The sequence below is a fragment of the Chelonoidis abingdonii genome, chromosome 1, assembly GCF_003597395.2.
Source record: "Chelonoidis abingdonii isolate Lonesome George chromosome 1, CheloAbing_2.0, whole genome shotgun sequence".
NCBI lineage: Eukaryota > Metazoa > Chordata > Testudines > Testudinidae > Chelonoidis > Chelonoidis abingdonii.
Window position 1 is genome coordinate 12,283,579 of NC_133769.1, and position 18,349 is coordinate 12,301,927.

At 46.5% G+C, this 18,349-nt stretch overlaps 1 pseudogene; it reads right to left on the reverse strand.

Moving 5' to 3' along the window:
* Window positions 1-5,157: 5,157 nt before the first annotated feature.
* On the reverse strand, window positions 5,158-6,180 carry LOC116831302 (claw keratin-like; annotated as a pseudogene).
* Between the last annotated feature and the right edge of the window lie 12,169 nt (window positions 6,181-18,349).

The following is an 18,349-nucleotide window of genomic DNA, read 5'->3' on the forward strand; positions in this document are numbered from 1 at the left end:
AAAGAAAAATTTTATATAAAGAAAGAAAAGACATAAACAATGGTCTCTGTATCAGTTTGACAATCGCAGGGCATTGGGTGTAAAAGAAACAAACATGAATAACAACAGCCTTAGTCCAAAAGAAATACAATTTAACTTCCAGCAAACTACACACATTAAATACAGAAAACAGAAAACGCCTGTTTTTTCTACTTTGATACTTACACTTGGAAAGAGAACGATCTAGAATAAGCCGATTAGAAAGCCTGGTAGAGAGAGACAGCACTCTCAGAGCTCGAGAGCAACAGAGAGAGAAAGACACAAAACACCAGGAGATTACCCTGATGTCCTCATGGTCGACGTTTGTTTGGTTACCCTTGCGGGTAAAGACCGGCCATACCCTTAGCTATCTGTTATATTGACAATTGCACCCCCAATAAAACTCAGTTAAATTACAACTTCTCTATTCTACCCTCATTGTGTATCACACGCGGTGTCACAGCCAATGTCCATTCCTTCGTCAAATGACATGAAAACAATGAATTGAGTTTTCACAAGGTATGTTGTCTAATACGTACACCTGCGCGTCTGTTCTACCCGATTAGACAAATGCACTACATCAACGTCACTGCAGGGAGTCATGCATCTCAATGTGTAGGTATGAAGATTTGGTGCCCAGACCATGTCATTTAACGTACGAAGAACAATCTCATGGTTTGAGGGTAACTGTCATCTGCACGCTGTCCACAATTTATCAGTCTATGTAAAAATCCCCTGAGTTACCATGACTTAACATGCAGGCACTGCAGAGAATAAATTACATTACATTTCCCACTACATGTTTTCTTCAACATTTTTGTGACTCTCAGTTCCCAGAAAGATGAACCTTTTTCGCTAATCAATATTTTGAATCTGAGAACACGAAAGTAAAAATGTCCAGACTTCCTGATTGTTTAAGGACATAATAAGTAATAGGAGTACTCCAGTGGGGAGGGGAAATTAGCCATCTGGCTATGGTTTTGTGTAAAAGTATACAGCTGTAGTGAATCTGTCCAGGACTGGAAGGAGGTTACTAGTGAGTTCCTCAGGGATCGGTTTTGGGACCAATCTTATTTAACCTTTCATTACTGACCTTGGCACAAAAAGTGGGATTGTGCTAATAAAGTTTGTGGATGACACAAAGCTGGGGGGTATTGCTAACACAGAGAAGGACCGGGATATTATACAGGAAGATCTGGATAGACCTTGTAACTGGGAAGTAATAGTAATAGGAGAAATTAATAGGAATTAAGTGCAAGTTCGTGCATTGTAGGGATCTAATAACTGAATTTTAGTTATTAAATGGGGGACACATCAGTGTGTAGAAGTAACAAGAAGGAGGAGAGGACCTCGGAGTATTGATTGATACACCGGATGGCTATGAGCTGTCAAATGTGATGTCTGCCGTTAAAAAATTCAATGCAGTTTTAGCATGAATCAGCGAGGTATTTCCAGCAAAGATAAGGAGGTGTTAGTACCATTATACAGGCACTGTGTGAGACCCCACCTGGATACTGTGTGCAGTTCTAGGTTGTCCCATGTTTAAGAAGGATGAATTCAACTGGAACAGGTTCAGAGATGGGCTACTAGGATGATCCGAGGAATGAAAACCTGTCTTATGAAAGCAGACTCAAGAGCTTGGCCTTGTTAGCCTAACCAAAAGAAGATTGAGGGGGATATGATTGCTCTTATAAATATATCAACAAGAAATATTATTAGGGAGGTAGAGGATATTAATTTAAGCTTAGTACCACAATGTGCGACATCCAAGAACAAATGATTTAAACTGTGAACATCTAGGCAGAATTCTTTAGAACTTGAATAAATGAAAGGTTTCTTAATGCCATTAGATGAGCTGAAGTTCTTGGTATCAACGCTGCTTCCTTAAGGGGCGGCAGTTGTATGAGTATCGAAAGTAGTGGAGGAAAAAGACATATCTGGCTTTAAGACTAAGCTTGATAAGTTTATGGAGGGGATGGTATGATGGGCTAGCCTCATTTTGGCAATTAATTTGGCAATTGATCCTTGATTATCAACGAGTAAGTATGTCCAGTGATCTGTGATGGGATGTTAAATGGGGTGGGATCTGAGTTACTACAGGTAATTCTTTCCTGGGTGCTGGCTGGTGAGTCTTGCCCACATGTTAAGGGTTTAACTGATCGCCATATTTGGGGTCGGGAAGGAATTTTCCTCCAGGGCAGATTGGCAGAGGCCTTGGAGGTTTTTCGCCTTCCTCTGCAGCATGGGGCATGAGTCATTTGCTGGAGGATTCTCTGCAGCTTGAGGTCTTCAAACCACAATCTGAGGACTTCAGTAACTCAGACATAGGTTAGGGGTTTGTTACAGGAGTGGGTGGGTGAGATTCTGTGGCCCGCATTGTGCAGGAGGTCAGACTAGATGATCATAATGGTCCCTTCTGACCTTAAAGTCTATGAGTCTGTGAGTCTTCAATATCAGACCATATCCATAGACCACAGCTTGGAATGGAAGAAAGTAGGCATTGATATAGAAGATCAGGCCTCACCTCTCTCCCTCAGCAGTCAGTCAGGAGCATAGCTAGGGGAAGTGCAGGGGAAGCAGCCTCTTCTCCTCAGCACATTTTCCAAAAGCGGCGCTTTTCTGCGCAGGCAGCACTGGGCTCCGGACTCAGAGTCTGGAGCTGGATTTTGCATGCAGTCGTCAGCTCGCTCTCGGCTCCGCACAGCCCCCACTGCCAGCCTGCTCGCTCGCTGGCTCCGGGGCTGAGATGAGGCGTGTGTGGCTACAGTTTCTAAACAGCTCCCACGGCAGGTAAAAGTGGTCCATTTCCAGGGCAGAGCAGGCTTTTACTTCGCCATGAGCAAGAACTTGATATGGCTGTCTTGGAGGAGCTGGACCAGCAGCTTCTTTCTCCCCTGGAGAATCTTAATTCTCCATTGTGTGGGCTGGGAGCCAGCGAGCTGGCTGGATTGCTCTGTCTGCCCCACCCCATTCACACTCTTTAATGAGTTTCTCAAATGCCCCCTCAGGCTGAGCAGCTGAAAGCCTGTGCCAGTTAGAAAACCACCACCCCTCCCCTCCCCCAGCCAGCAGCAGTGCTAGCAGCCCCTGGGCCAGAGGTGCACTCAGAGCGCTTCATGTGGGTAAATAGTTCCCCCAGCTGATAGGATGAGACCCAGGAGACAGCAGTGTCTGGCTGGCTTTGGCCAAGAGAAGGGACCTGGTGAGAGCTGATCTCAAGTCTCTCCCACAAAGCTGAACGGTTTTATTTTCAGTGTCTTCAGTTGCTCTTAATGGAAATTAGAGGAAGTATTATTGTACATACCTCTGCTTCTCAATCTTTTTTCTTGAAAGAGTCAATGGATCCTTGGGACTTTTGTTAATAATAAGAATAAGAATAATAAGAATAATTAAAAAAACCCACTTCCCAGAATGATTTAATTTTAACTGGCTGTTACAGCCTTTGAAAAGGTCTCTTTAGTAACTTCCTTTAGAGTCAAATGTTCTTAACATTTAAGACATTTGGTGTCATAATCTATTTTCATTTAGACACAGTTAAGAATCAGCCAGTTCAGTCACTGTAGATACATACCCAGGATTTCTTATTACAGTGTAAAACTCAACTGTTTCCAGAGCTAAAACAGGCTTTTAGATCAGTCATTTGTAAATGCAAGTTGAAGTTTTACATTTGTTTTTATGTTTTGAATCTTTATACCTTTTAATATCTTGAAGTGGAGTGTGTTTTCATTTGTTCTGGAGAAATACCAAATGCATGGTATAAATAGATTACAATGTTTTTAAGACTTTATTACTAATTGCTGAGTAACTCAATAGGAAAAGAAAGCAAACTGCTATTGGAAAAAGATGACATTTGTATCTACTGGAAATACACCCTCAGGCATCTTACAGCTGCTTGGAAACAAACAAAAGGAAGTATTGCTTCCCACAATACATAGTCAACCCGTGGAACTCATTGCCTGGAGATGCTGTGAATGTAAAAACCTTGGTACCTCCATTGCTCCCATCATCACACAGGCATGAATGGATTTAGCCTAGGAGACAGGGAATCGTTAGCCCCATTTGGAAGGGGGGAGTCTAGGGCACTGAGAGATGAAGTGACTTTCCTGAGACTAAGCAGGCAGTCTGTGGCAGAGCAGAGATTCCACCTCAGAACACCTGAGCCCCAGGTCTGTGCTTTAACCAGTAGGCAACCTTTCCCACCCTGAGGAGGGGAACTTCCTGGGTCACTTTGAGTGAGTGGGTGGCATCAGGTGCTAGACTGAGCCACCAGGAGGGGGAGCAGAGAGAGACAGAGTGGGGATGGGCCTTGGGCAGAGTGGGGTGGGGCACCCACCGGCAAATCCAAAAGTCAGCACCCATGACCGTGTCCTCCACCCCTGAGCGTGCTGCTGCTCCCACTTCCCTCCCAGGCTTGCTGCGTGAAAGCCTGTGAGGGAAGAGGGGTGAAGGGTAAATGTGGCACGCCCAGGGAGGAAGCGGGGCCGGGGATTTATGGAAGGGGTTGGAATGGCACCTTTTTTTATGTGTTTGCTCCCCTTGATGTTAGAACCTGGCTACACCACTGGGTGCAGCCTCGTGGCCCTCCCACTATTAAGAATCTGTCATCGTTGGCCTACAGTGAAGTATGTGATCTGGTGGCCACTTTTCTTGAAACTAATGGAAAACGTACATGAAGTGAAAATCTGTAACTAAGTCTTTGCAGGAAAAGACTGTATCTACCCAGGGCTCTGAAAATTACAACTGGAGAAGTGCCAGCTACACAAGGAGGAATTTCATCCGAATCTAATTTTTAAGCAAGCAGGAAGGAACAAGGATAACCAGAAGACCTATATTATGATGCAGCAGAGTTTTTAATGCAAATGAAATTGGCAGTACACAGTTACAGGAAGAAATACTGCAGAGCAGAAAGAATGTATTTCCAGTGTTTCAAGAAGAGTTGCGACCGATCGCAGGCCTCAGTGGGGCTCATTTCAGACACGATGATCTGTTTGCTTTGTTGCAGCTGAAGAGGTTGACAAACAAGTCCCCTTTATAAGCATTATAAATTCTTTGTTTTATTCCAGTTGGTGGGAAATGAGACGAAGCAAAACAGAAGCAGAGACTAGGCAGCTTCTCCATTTGACATCTGCCCAGAGCAAAGATCAAAGTGAGGCACTACAGGTACATACTGATGGAAAGGTAGAAAATGTGGTGCCTAAAAGGGACTTAGTGTGATAATAAACATAAATGCTGCCTATTTTAAGGCTGCTGCTCCCTTCATACTGCGGGGTCAGTGTAAACAGCCTGCGTGTAATTCAGAATGAGTCCACATGTGAAAGCGAGAATCAGCACACGGGTGGGAAAGCCTTGGCAGAAGGAGTCATAAAGCGTAACATGAGAAATGCAGCATGGCTGTCAGCCCAAGGTGCTGAGCACACACAGCTCCCACTGTGTTCAACAGGAGCCCAGTTTGCCCAGCCCTTCTGAAAGCCGTGCCCAAAAGATCAGGGGTGAATCTGTATCTTGCTGTTCATTTCCTGGTTCTTCCTTCTTCTGTGGGTGTTCCTGCTGGCTTTAACATGGCCCACAATATCCACCAAGAGACCTACGTCCATATCCCCCGTATCCTCATAATCCCCCGTAACCATGAAGGCCCGGGTAACCGCAGTGTCCCCCATAGCCCCATAATCCCCCATAACCGTAAAGTCCCGGGTAACCATAGAATCCCCCATGGCCCAATAATCCCCTGTAACTGTAAAGGCCACCGTATCCACCTAATCTCCCTAAACCATACAATCCTCCGTAATGGCCTCCATAGCCGTACAATCCTCCCAAACCGAATGAGCCTCCGAAACGAGCTCCGAACACAGTGCTCCTACGGCTGCCACTTCACTGTGCTGAGGGAAATTGCTGAGAATTGCTCCAGGGAGGGTCACAACAACCGGTGAGGGACTGATCACCACTTCAGAATCAGGGCACTGCCTAACGCATGGCTCGTTGGAGCTGCAGTAACTGGAGTGGGTTGGGCCACCCCGAATTCTGGATGGCACAGGCTGGAGATAGTCATCTTTCTAGGGTAGAGGTAAACCTGCAACACACAACAGGGATGAGAGTAAAGAGAAGGTAGAAGTGCTGGTGGAAGAAAGGCTTCTAAGTTCGGTTAGAATTCTAGTGAGCTCTGCATGGGGCATGCTGTTTCTGGAGGTGGTCCTAATTATTTACCAATCAACCTTGATTACCTTTGTAAGTCCTCCTTTGGATGGAGCTTTTTTCCTCAGAGTTGGGGATTAATGGACTAATCTCAGCATCAGAGGGCTTGACATACACATTGAACACTTCAGTTGTCTTTTTTCTCAAAACTATTTAGGCCCAGTACATTTCTTGTGTTATTCCAATGACTTTCTTGTGGCTGCAATGAGAATGAATTTCAAGGTGACATCAGCAGCAAAAGTGGGTGTCATGAAAGGACAGGCTACCTCAGCCTCAAAACCATGGGTAGGATTGTGGGGGTGCAAAGCAGCAGCCCCTTCTGGTAGAGCTCACCTGTTGCTGCTGAGTAGCTGTTACCAAACGCAGTGAGATGCGCCTCTTTCGTGTGTGCAGTGGCATTGCCAGTAGGGGTCGGGGTCCTTCACTTCACAGCTTCCTCAGGGGCTCCAGGCAGCACCTCTGGAGGCATGTGGGGCCGCTGTGCATGGCACATAAGACAGCTTTTGTCAGTGGAGGTGGTTGCGGCATTTGGTAACCTGACCGCTCTCCTGCTCTCGCCTGGATGGGACACGGGAAGCCTGGGACTCTGCAGGCAGCCAGTGACTTCAAACCCAACTTCTTCAGCACAGGCTCTCGGTGAAGGGCTCTGGGAGGCAGGGACAGGGAGATGGGTTTGTCAAAGGCCATGAAAAAAATTGTTGTGAGAACCCTTGAATCCTAATCCATAATTTGGGGCCATCTAATCTCACCAAAAAAATCTGCTATTAAAATAATAGAATCCTGTGCACACACACAACTTTAATGAGCCTGCAGTGCTTTGAAGTCCTTTGATTTGAAGAAATCTCTCATCATCAAGCATAATATCACTATGAGATCTGGTTTATGTGGAGTGAACAAGCACACTGAGGTCAAGGTTACACCGGGAGCAAGTGGCAGAGTCAGCAATAAAACCAGTCATAGTGATTACTCACCCCATGCTCACCACTGCTTCTGAACTGCACTAGTTTAGGACTGAATATTGCACAGACACTCTGTGATTCTGACGTGTGGAAAGGGTTTGGGGGGGTTTCAATTTTTTTCTCTTATTGAGGTGCAGGCCTTGGTATTTTCATGCGTTAGAAGCGAAGGCCCGGATTTTCAGAGCAAGACATGCATTGGGGACACTAGAGCTTACTCATTTTAGTTGGAACTTGAGCATTCAAATCCCTTCGGGAAATCTGAAAAATCTCGCCTCCAATTTTTTATTTAGGGTTTATGAAGAAACCCCCCAAGTTTCCTCCATTAAGGGCTAATTCATTGTTCTTCTGCAGTCTTCTGAAGCAACTGGTGAGTGACACTCATTGAGACAGGATACTGCATTGGATGGGCCACTCCTCTCTTTCAGCCTGGCAACTGCTACGTTCTCATGTGAAGCAGTAATTCTAGGTGCAGATCCTCATCCAGCCTCACTTGTGTAGCTCCAGTGAAGCCAGTGGAATAGAGCAGATTTACACCAGGGGAGGAGGTTTGTGTTTTGTTTTGATTTAAAAACCCTGGTTCTGTTTATTCATCAGTAAGGGTTGGTCATTTGCTGAGGTTTACAAACCAGAGCATCATCTTGTCATGCTGGACTGAACTCCTTTGTCAGTAGGTGTCAGGAGATTGTTGGCCACTTACTACAACTTAGTGGGTTTTATTCATGGCCCTCTCCCACTACCAAAAGAAAGGGGAAGAGCCAATCAGAAATCAGCATCCTGAGACTGACAGTCCCCATGACCAATGGCAAGAGCCCAACGCTGTGGGTCAACCTGATTGACAGGGCAAGCAGGCCAATGAAGGAATCAGGAGCCCAGGGTCCCATCCTCCGTGTAAGCTGGAGCTGCCTCAGTGGGAGGCCAAGGTAAGGCGAGAGCAGCAGCCAGAGCTGAGCAGAGCAGAGCCGTAGCAGTCTGACGGAGAGGGAGGAGTTGAGAAGTGTCTGTTGGGGACGTGCACAGAATGGTGCTTGCAGCACTCTGGAGGAAATGACGACTGAGATGGATTTACTGCATTTCTTCAAGTTTGGCAAGGGTATAAACCTTCAAGTCAGCTGGACTGCTCTGGTACCAGCATGGCCACTCAGTATGCCAACATTTTTATGGCTGACTTAGCACAACACTTGCTCGGTTCTCATCTCCTTAAACCCCTACTCTACTTGCGCTACACTGATGACATCTTTATTATCTGAACTCATGGGAAGGAGGCCCTTGAAGAATTCCACCAAGATTTCAACAATTTCCAACCTACCATCAACCTCAGCCAGGACCACTCCACACAAGAGATCTACTTCTTAGACACTGCAGTGCTAATTAACGATGGTCACATAAACAGCACCCTATACCAGACATCTACTGACTGCTATACTTACCTACATGCCTCTAGCTTCCATCCAGACCACATCACAAAATCCACTGTCTACAACAAAGCTCTAAAATACAACTGCATTTGCTCCGATCCCTCAGACAGAGACAAACCCCTACAGAATCTCTATCAAGCGTTCTTCAAACTGCAATAGCCACCTGATGAAGTGAAGAAACAGATTCACAGAGTCAGAAGGGTACTGAGAAGTCACCTACTACAAGACAGGTCCAACAAAGAAATAACAGAATGCCACTAGCTGTCACCTACAGCCCCCAACTAAAACCTCTCCAGCACATCATCAATGATCTACAACCTATCCTGATGGAAGATCCTTCACTCTCACAGACCTTGGGAAACAGGCCAGTCTACGCTTGCAGACAGCACCCCAACCTGAAGCAAATACTCAGCAGGAACTACACACAACACAAGAAAAACACCAGTCCACGAACCAAACCTTGCTACAAACCTTGGTGCCAACTCTATCCCTGTATCTATTCAAGGGACACCATCAGAGGACCTAACCACATCAGCCACACCGCCTTGGCTCGGTCACCAGCACATCTACCAATGTGACATATGCCATCATGTGCCAGCAATACTCCTCTGCCATGTACATTGGCCAGACCGGAGAGTCTCTAAGCAAAAGAGGAGTGAAGTTCTGGAACAGCCTTCCAAGGGGAGTAGTGGGGGCAAAAGACATATCTGGCTTTAAGACTAAGCTTGATAAGTTTATGGAAGGGATGATATGATAGGATAGTTTAATTTTGGCAATTGTCCTTGGATTATCAGCAGATAGGTCTGCTCAATGGTCTGCGATGGGATGTTGGATGGGATGGGATCAGAGTTACTGCAGAGAATTCTTTCCTGACTGCTGGCTGGGGAGCCTTGCCCACATGCTCAGGGTTTAGCTGATCGCCATATTTGGGGTCGGGAAGGAATTTTCCTCCAGGGCAGATTGGCTGACGCTCTGGAGGTTTTTCGCCTTCCCCTGCAGCATGAGGCATGGGTCACTTGCTGGTGGATTCTCTGCTTGAGGTCTTCAAACCACAATTTGAAGACTTCAATAACTCGGACATAGGTTAGGGGTTTTTATAGAAGTGGATGGGTAGGGTTCTGTGGCCTGCTTTGTGCAGGAGGTCAGACTAGATGATCATGTTGGTCCCTTCTGACCTATGAGTCTATGAGTCTATGAGTCTATAATAAATGGACAGAAATCTGACATCAGGAATCACAACATTCAAAAACCAGTAGGAAAACACTTTAATCTCTCTAGTAATTCAATAACACACCTCAAAGTGGAAATTCTTCAACAAAAAAACTTCAAAAACAGACTCCAATGTGAAGCTGCAGAACTGGAATTAATTTGCAAACTGGATACCATCAGATTAGGCCTGAATAAAGACTGAGAGTGGTTGGGTAAGTACAAAACTTAAACTAAATTTCCCCAATACTAATTTCTCCCTACTGTTACTCACACCTTCTTGTCAACTCTCTGTAATGGGTCACTGTCTTGCCACTTCAAAAGTTATTTTTCCTCCTTTGGTATCCTGCAGTTAATTGATTTACCTCATTAGACTGACCTCACCCGTGTTAAAGCAACCCCCATCCTTGTATGTATTACACCACTCCTGTATTTTTCACTTCATGCTTGGGTTCTAGCCGACGAAAGCTTATGCCCAAATAAATTTGTTAGTCTCTCTAAGGTGCCATAGGGACTCCTCGTTTTTTTTGTTGTGCTTCAAGGTATCGTCCAATCATGCAGGTAGATCTGATTGAGAGGGGATAGTAAAAAAGTTCCTCAATGGGCAGGTGATCTCAGAAACAACTGTGTCCTGCTGGGTTTTTTGCACTTCCCTGTGAAGCATCTAGCACTGACTGCAGTGGCATAGCCAGGTTCTAACATCAGGGGACGTGAACACATAAAAAAAGGTGCCATTCCAACCCCTTCCCTAAATCCTCGGCCCCGCCTCCTCCCTGGGCGTGCCGCATTTCCCCTTCACCCCCCACCCTCACAGGCTTTCATGCAGCAAGCCTGGGAGGGAGGTGGGAGCAGCAGCACGCTCAGGGGTGGAGGACACGGTCATGGGTGCTGACTTTTGGTTTTGCCGGTGGGTGCCTCACCTGGCCCTGCCCCTTCTCTGAGGCCCCGCCCCACTCTGCCCAAGGCCCCATCCCATGCTGTCTCTCTCTGCTCCCCCTCCTGGTGACTCAGTCTAGCACCTGACTCCACCCACTCACTCAAAGTGACACAGGAGGTTCCCCTCCTCAGGGTAGGAAAGGTTGCCTACTGGTTAAAGCACAGACCTGGGGCTCAGGTGTTCTGAGGTGGAATCTCTGCTCTGCCACAGACTGCCTGCTTAGTCTCAGGAAAGTCACTTCATCTCTCAGTGCCCTAGACTTCCTCCTTCCAAATGGGGCTAATGATTCCCTGCCTCCTAGGCTAAACCCATTCATGCCTGTGTGATGATGGGGGCAATGGAGGTACCAAGGTTTTGACATTCACAGCATCCCCAGGATCCATTGACTCTTTCTAGAAAAAAGATTGAGAAGCAGAGGTATGTACAATAATACTTCCTCTAATTTCTATCAAAAGCAATTGAAATGTCTCAGGGAAGCACTGACTGTGACACTGCAAATAAAACCGCTCAGCTTTGTGGAGAGACTTGAGATCAGCTCTCACCAGGTCCCTTCTCTTGGCCAAGGCCAGCCAGACACTGCTGTCTCCTGGGTCTCATCCTATCAGCTGGGGGAACTATTTACCCACATGAAGCGCTCTGAGTGCACCTCTGGCCCAGGGGCTGCTAGCACTGCTGCTGGCTGGGGGAGGGGAGGGGTGTTGGTTTTCTAACTCGCACAGGCTTTCAGCGACTCGGCCTGAGGGAGCATTTGAGAAACTCATTAAAGAGTGTGAATGGGGTGGGGCGGACAGAGCAATCCAGCTAGCTCGCAGGCTCCCAGCCCACACAATGGGGAAATGACATTGCCCAGGGGAGAGAGGAGCTGCTGATCCAGCTCCTCCAAGACAGCCGCATCAAATTCTTGCTCAGGCAGTTTCTGCCCTGGAAACGGACCACTTTTTTCTGCCGTGGGAGCCGTTTAGAAACTGCAGCCACGTGCTCCTCATCTCAACCCTGGAGCCAGCTGAGCAAGCAGGGCTAGGGTGGGGTGGTGTGAAGCCGAAAGCAAGCCGGCGGCCGCATGCAAAACCCGGCTCCAGACTCCGAGTCCGGAGCCCTGTGCTGGCTGTGCAGAAAGAAGCCACTTTTGGAAAATGTGCTGAGGGGAAGCGGCTGCTTTCCCTGCACTTCCCCTAGCTACGCTCCTGGCCGCAGCCCCTTTGTGGTCCCACTCCTGTCCCTCCTATTCCCCAAAGACTTGCACCCCAGACCAAATCAAAGCTGGAGCCAGGATGGGGAGCCCATCCCCCCCATCTGCCGGAGTTGGGGGGCTTGAGAGCAGACTCCAGCCTGTGTCCCTGAATCCTGAACGCCATCCATGGCAGATGGAAGGCCCAAGGTTCCCCACAGCTGCCTGTGTGGTTCTTACTCAGACCCTGCTCCTACTGCTTGCCAAGACGAGGGTAGAGTCTCATGGGTAAGAGGAGGGGCGGGGGCTTGGGCCCACATAAAAAGTGGACCTGACTCACAGTGGTTCCTCGCCCCCTTTCCCCTTCCTGTTCTCCCACCACCACCGTATTTTGTACCAGGAGTCTGATCACATTGCAGGCCCTAGCCCTAGACAGAGATTGAGTGTGGACTGTGATAAGTTCTGCCCTGCTCCCAGCTTCTACCCTTAGGGAAGGGAGTTGGTTTATAAACAGAGGCAGGGTGCTCAAGATAATAAAAGGTTTGTGCTTAAATTAAATAAAGGGTCATTAGATGATTCTGAATGCATTGCCAGGTGATCCAGTAAAAAGACAGGAAAGCAAAGATTGGAATAAATGGTCCATTTTCAGAATGGGAATGAAAAAGTGCTGTCCTCCAGGGAGGTGTACAAGGATGAACGTATTCATAAATGATCTAGAAAAAGGGGTAACTAGTGAGGTGGCATAATTTGCAGATGAAACAAAATTACTCTAGATAGTTAAGTCCAAAGCTGACTGCAGAGACCTCTCAAAAATTGAGTGACTTGGCAACGAAACGGCAGATGAGATTCAATGTTAAATGCAAAGTAATGCACATGGCAAAATATAACACCAACCATACCCACAAACAGATGGAGTCTAAATTAGCTGTTACCCATCAAAAAAGATATCTTAGAGTCATTTGCAGTACCAGGGCCAGCTCCAGTTTTTCTGCTGCCCCAAGCGTCAAAAAAAAGAAAAAAGAAAAAAGAAAAGAAAAGACGAGTGGCAGCACTTCGGCAACAGCTCAATCGCACTGCTTCTTAGGCAGTAATTTGGTGGCGAGTCCTTCACTCCCTCTCTTCCTCTTCAGTGGCACTTCCGCAGCAGCTCAAAGAGGAAGAGTGAAAATGAGGGACCTGCCGCCGAATTCCTGCTGAAGACCCGGACCTGCCGCCTCGATACACGACAGAGTGCTTCCTACGCTGGTGGCTGGAGCTGGCCCTGTGCAGTGTCTAGGAATTCTTCTCAATGTGCCTGTATCATCCTGAACTGCGGAACGCTCAGAAGACTTAATGATCTGGAGGATGGCGTGGACTGCAGTTTCAGCAAGTTTGCAGATGACATTAAACTTGGAGGAGTGGTAGATATGGTGGAGGGTAGGGATAGGATACAGAGGGACCTAGACAAATTAGAGGACTGGGCCAAAAGAAACCTGATGAAGTTCAACAAGGACAAGTGCAGAATCCTGCACTTAGGAAGGAAGAAATCCATTCACTGTTACAGACTAGAGACCGAATGGCTAGGAAGCAGTTCTGCAGAAAAGGACCTAGGGGTTACAGTGGACGAGAAGCTGGATATGAGTCAACAGTGTGCCTGTGTTGCCAAGAAGGCTAATGGCATTTTGGGCTGTATAAGTAGGGGCATTGCCAGCAGATCAAGGGATGTGATCATTCCTCTCTATTTGACATTAGTGAGGCCTTATCTGGAGTACTGTGTCCAGTTTTGGGCCCCACACTACAAGAATGATGTGGAAAAATTGGAAAGTGTCCGGCGGAAGGCAACAAAAATGATTAGGGGGCTAGAACACATGACTTATGAGGAAAGGCTGAGGAAACTGGGATTGTTTAGTCTGCAGAAGAGAAGAATGAGGGGGGGATTTGATAGCTGCTTTCAACTGCCTGAAAGGGGGTTCCAAAGAGGATGGATCTAGACTGTTCTCAGTGGTAGCAGATGAAAGAACAAGGAGTAATGGTCTCAAGTTGCAGTGGGGGAGGTTTAGGTTGGATCTTAGGAAACACTATTTCAGTAGGAGGGTGGTGAAGCACTGGAATGGATTACCCAGGGCGGTGGTGGAATCTCTTCCTTAGAGGTTTTTAAGGTCAGGCTTGAGAAAGCCCTGGCTGGGATGATTTAGTTGGAGATTGGTCCTGCTTTGAGCAGTGGGTTGGACTAGATACCTCCTGAGATCCCTTCCAATCCTGATATTCTATGATTCTATGATTCTTACAAATTATCTCGTCATCAATGGGACAGACACAGAGTAAGTAGCTGGCCTGAACGTGCATTAAGACCATACCAAGGAACTAGATGTAAATAAGAATGTTGAGAGTTTCATCCAGAAAGCTACAGTGAGATGAAATGTCTTTAAACTGGGACATTAATAAAGACAGCTTGTATGTGACTGCAATGATTTTAATGTACAACAATTCATAATAATGTAATTATGTAGTTCATAACAATTTAATCATTATCAAATTAGTAAAGATACCAATGATAGACACATATTCAACAATTAGAATATGAAAGAAGTGTATAAATATGCGGAAAATAGCCTATTCCCAAAATTGGCCTGATCCCCTCCCCAAACAGAGGCAACTCTTCAAAAGAACCCACTGGCAAAGACAAAAGTCAGTGCATTCGCTTGACACCTCCTTTGCATTAACTTTGCAATGCTGGAGATGAGCTGGGAAGATTTAGGGCAACGGGGCAGAAACGGTTCAGCTTCATATTGAGATTTTGAATTTCATTGCATCAATAAAACTCAGTTAAATTAATCTTCTCATTCTATATCCTCATGTGTTTATCAACCGGTCAGCAGCAATGTCCATTCCTTGGTCAAATGACATGAACAAAAGTTGATTTCACAAGGATGTTGCCAACACACCTGACTGAGTCTGCTCTGCCCATATAGACAAATTACAGTATGCCAACGTCATTTGCAGGAGTCAGGAATCTCATGTGTGATATGAAGAGATTTGTGCCCAGACCATTCATTCCGTACAAGAATCTCATGGTTTTTGAGGTAACCGTGACTCACTACACTCCATATTATCAGCCTTGTATAAATTCCCCCAGAATTACCATGACACGATATTGCAAAAACTGCAGATAAAAAAAAGTACATTTCCCATTATATTTTTCTTCAATATTTTTCTCCAATATCTCAGTTCCCAGAAGATGAAAATTTTAGCCAGACCTTCCTGCCTGTTTAAGGACATGATACACTACTCAGGAGGGGAGCGGAGGTTTAGCCATCTGGCTATGGGTTTTGTGTAAAAGCAATACAGCTCTACTCTTCAATATCAGACCCTACTCATGGACCCCTGCTTGGAATGGAAGAACATAGGCTTTGCTACAGAAGATCAGTCCCCTCTCCAACAGCGGTCGGTACCAGATGCTTCACAGGGAGGTGCAAGAAACCAGACAGAGCACAATTCTTCTGGGATCACCTGCCCATAGAGGAACTTTTATTCTATCCCCTGTCAATCAGATCTGTCTCCAGTATTGGATGATATCCTGGAGCACAAGAGTTTATACTCTTGCCAAACTTGAAGAAATGCAGCAAATCCATCTCAGTCTCCATTTGCTCCAGTGTGCTGCAAGCACCATTCTGTGTGCGTCCCCAGCAGACATGTCTCAACTCCTCCTTCCCCTTTGAGATATACCAGGATCAATAACGAATTGAAGGCTGCAGCATAAAAGATCTAAACTGGAGTGGATTCAGCCTTTTGATATTAAGCAATGAGTCTTTCTCCACCAGATCACTAGCTTCGTTGAGAACAAATGCCCAAATATTGCCAAGATTCCTCTCCAAAATATCTACTTAGTTCTTTTCTTTTCTTTTCAACTGCTAGCTCTGAGCCTTTGTATTCCAGTGATAGGATCTCATGGAAGACTAAGACTTAACAGAATGGAGCTGGGCTAAATCAGGAACTATTCCAACGATCTTGCTCGTGGAAGCAGCTAAGTCAACCTCTTTCCAAAGGAACCATTGATTTAAGATGCCTGATAAGAGAGGCTAAAGGTCCATTTTTCTGAAGTACTGAGTACTTAAGACTTCCATTGAAGCAAACTGGAACTGTTCATGCTCAAGATTTCTTGATAATGGGCTACAAGGTTTCCTGAGTTGTGCCCCACATTGGGGGCATCCAAACCTGGAGGATACTTTTGGCCAAGAGATGTGGAAGCCTTTCGTGATAGGAAAAGATAACGAATGGAAAAGAAATTAAACCTGAAGACCACTAGTAGGAGGTAGGACATATTTGAATTTGAAATAAAGTGGAGTCAAAAATTGTTAAATAATAATAAAAAAAAAACAATAAGGAAAAAGAATCAGAGTAGTAGAATTACATTTCCATGGTTTCATGAAGGGCCATAACCTATCCCCAGCTTCAAAGTGCTGTATTTCTCATAGAGTTTTCTTACTTTTTTATTACACTTGTAGAGTTTGACAATCAAGTCTGTCTGCCATCATTTTTAATTACTTATTTCACTCTGGTTAGACCCTGGCTGTGCTGCAGGGATGCTGCGGGTTGGACACTTGCTCTGGCGGTTCCCACACGCTCTCAGGCTCTAGGTGGCAGGACCCTTCTTCCCAGCGTCAGGCCCCATGTCGCAGTTCTGATCCCTGTCTTGGCTGGTGGCGTCTCCCTGTGCTGGACCCTCTGCCTAGGGTCCCCCCCACTCTCCTCGACTGCTCACTGCATCCGGCTCCGGATGGCTCCAGACCCAGACCCAGCTCCACTCTGCCCCAGCACGGCTGCGGCTCTGCCTCCAGCTCCGCTCTGCTCTCTGGGCTGCTCCTCTGGCCCATCAGGCTGCTGCGGCTCTGCTCAGCTCAGCTCTGGCTGCTGCTCTCACCCTAACTTGGCCCCGTGCTGGCTCAGGCAGCTCCAGCTCACATGGAGGATGGGACCCCGGGCTCCTGATTCCTTCATTGGCCTGCCTGCCCTGTCAATCAGGCTGTCCTGCTGGAGTTAGTCTCAGGATCCTGATTTCTCTTTGGTCCTTCCCCTTTCTGTTGATACTGGGAAAGGGCCATGAAAAATACCTGCTGAGCTTTAGTAAGGGGCCAACAGTCCCCTGACATCTACTGACAGACACCCCAGTTCAGTCCAGCATGACAAGATGTTTTGGTTTGTAAACCTCAGAGAGTCACCAACACTTGCTGATGAATAAACGAAAATGGTTTTTTTTTTAAATCAAATCAAATCAAAACAAAACCCCCATCTCCTCTCCTGGTGTAAATCTGTTCTGTTCCACTGACTTCACTGGAGCTACAGTAAATTAGAGCAGATGAGGCTCTGCACCTGGAATTACTTCTGCACATGAGAATGTAGCAGTTGCCAGGCTGGAAGAGATGAGTGGCCCATCTAATGCAGTATCTTGTCTCAATCAGTATTAGTCACCGGCTGCTTCAGAAGACTGCAGAACAACAATGAATTAGTTCTTTATGGAGGAAACTTAGGGAGTTTCTTCATAAGCCCTAAATGAAAAACTGGAGGTGAGATTTTTCAGATTTCCCACAGGGATGTGAATGTTCAAGTTCCGACTACAGTTAATAGGCTCTAGTGTCCCCAGTGCATATCTTGCTCTGAAAATCCAGGCCTTCACTTCTAACGCATGAAGATACCAAGGCCTGCACCTCGATAAGTGAAAAAACTTGACATCTCCCCCAACCCTTTCTACTCTTCAGAATCACAGAGTGTCTGTGCAATATTCAGTTCGAAATTAGTGCGTCAGGAGCAGCGGTGAGCATAAGGTGATTAATCACTATGACTGGATTTATTGCTGACTCTACCACTTGCTTCCTGTGTAACCTTGACCTTAATATGCCTGTTCACCTCAACATAAACCAGATCTCATAATGATATTAAGCTTGATGATCAGAGCGTTCCTCAAATCAAAGGACTTCAAAGCACAAAGTTGTGGGTGTACACAGGATTGTATTATTTTAATAGCAGATTTTTTTTGTGGGATTACGTGCTCCCAAATTATGGATTAGGATTCATGGGTTTCACAACAAATTTTTGGTGGCCTTCACCAAGATCCTGCCCAGGGGAGGGTGGGTTGGGAACTCACGGGCTGCCTGCAGAGTCCCAGGGTCCCTGTGTCCCATCCAGGCAGGAGCCAGGGAGCAGCCCGGCCACCAGATGCTGCACCCTCCTCCACCAACAAGAGCTGCCTCACATGCCATGGACACTGGCCCCACATCTCCAGAGATGCTACCCGGAGCCCCTGAGTAGGCTGTGAGGATGCCACTGCAAACAGCAATGCGGCACATCTCGCTACCTTTGGTAACAGCTATTCAGCAGGAACAGGTGGGCGCTGCCAGAAGGGGCTCCTGCTTTGCACCCCCACAATCCCGCCCATGCTTTTGAGGCTGACGTAGCTACCAAAATATCCGCTGGTGGCCTC